Source organism: Microtus ochrogaster, unplaced genomic scaffold (assembly GCF_000317375.1).
Source record: "Microtus ochrogaster isolate Prairie Vole_2 unplaced genomic scaffold, MicOch1.0 UNK4475, whole genome shotgun sequence".
NCBI classification, from domain to species: domain Eukaryota; kingdom Metazoa; phylum Chordata; class Mammalia; order Rodentia; family Cricetidae; genus Microtus; species Microtus ochrogaster.
In genome coordinates, this window is record NW_004953569.1 from 1 (window position 1) to 1,330 (window position 1,330).

The 1,330-nt window shown below is 48.8% G+C and overlaps 1 long non-coding RNA gene across 1 annotated transcript; it reads left to right on the forward strand.

Moving 5' to 3' along the window:
* The first annotated feature begins 27 nt into the window (after window positions 1-27).
* LOC106144515 lies at window positions 28-1,324 on the forward strand. The gene is made up of 3 exons (XR_001229557.2): window positions 28-298; window positions 408-537; window positions 647-1,324. It is a non-coding gene; the product is annotated as an uncharacterized LOC106144515 (long non-coding RNA).
* The last annotated feature ends 6 nt before the right edge of the window (window positions 1,325-1,330 follow it).

A 1,330-nucleotide genomic window follows, 5' to 3' on the forward strand; every position in this document is an offset into this window, starting at 1 on the left:
CCGCACAGATCCATTTGTGTGAGCTGGAGATCACTCCAGTGCTCCCCCTCACTGTGACCTGTCACAATTTGAGAATAACCAGGGACCCTAGCGGTACCAGGAAGGGAGTTGAAGAGTAGAGGGTTGTGGGCCCACCTTACCCCACCAATCTAGTCCTTCAGGGTTCCCAGCTTTAGTACTGACCCAGCCCTCCCCAGGTGCCTGTGGACATATGAGATCCAGTTCTCCCAGAAGGGTGAGGCGTATGCCCCAATCAGCAGGAGGCCGTCTACTTTCAACCTTTTTGTGTTCAGCCCAGGTGCGCCCAACCTTGGCGGTTGTACTGCTGGACCTCCTTCAATACAGTATGGTGTGGGGTGGGTCTGGGGTTTCAGGAGCTTCAGAAAACATGTGCTTTTTGTCTGCAGACACAGGTGTGGTTTCTGGCTCCTATCAAGTACGAGCATTGGACTACTGGGCCCGGCCAGGCCCCTTCTCAGACCCTGTGACTTACCTGGATGTCCCTGCCTCGTGAGAGCCACTGGCTTCTAGTGACTGGTGAGCCTGTGCTGACTGGTAAATGGGGTCGGCCAGGTTGAGCTACACTGCCATTAGCTAGTCAGTTGACTATGGCTCCCTTTGTTGTTTCCCCCATTTTCTTTTAAAGTATCTTTCTCTACCTCAGCCTTGGAGTCTGTCTTTGTGGATGAACACTACAGGGGGCCCAGCTGCAGTGACCTTTGCCTGCTTTCCTCTCTCCACCCAGATGCTCAAAAGTTTAACTTTGGAACTGGGAAGATGGCTCAGTGGGTAAAGTGCTTGCTGTGCAAACATGAGGACTTGAGTTCAGGTATCTAGTACTCATGTAAAGGCCGGGCATGGCGAGAGATGCCTATAACCCTAGTGTTGGTGGGAGGGACAGAGGCAGGCCAGGGCGCACTGCTCATCTAGTCTACCTGAAACTGCAAGCTCCAGGTTCAGTGAGAAATCCTGCTTCAGAAAAATCAAGTAGAGAACTATAGAGAAGATACTCAATATTGAACTTTGGTCTACACATGCACGCGCACAAACACACACCCTCTTTCTCTCCCTCTCTCTCTCTCACCCGCAAAACACACTGCACATCATACTATGCATACACAGGCTAAATTCAGTTCCTTTTCTGAGACTCAAGACAAACTTTTAGCTTGAGATTCTACAATATCAAGAATAAAGTTATGCGCTTCTGAAATACAATTGCATAGGATAAACATCTCCATGTCAACAGGAAAATAAATGACAAGGAAGGATTTAACTGAAGCAAGACCAAAACATTAAATCCTGAAAGACAAACATTAAATCCTGCAGATAC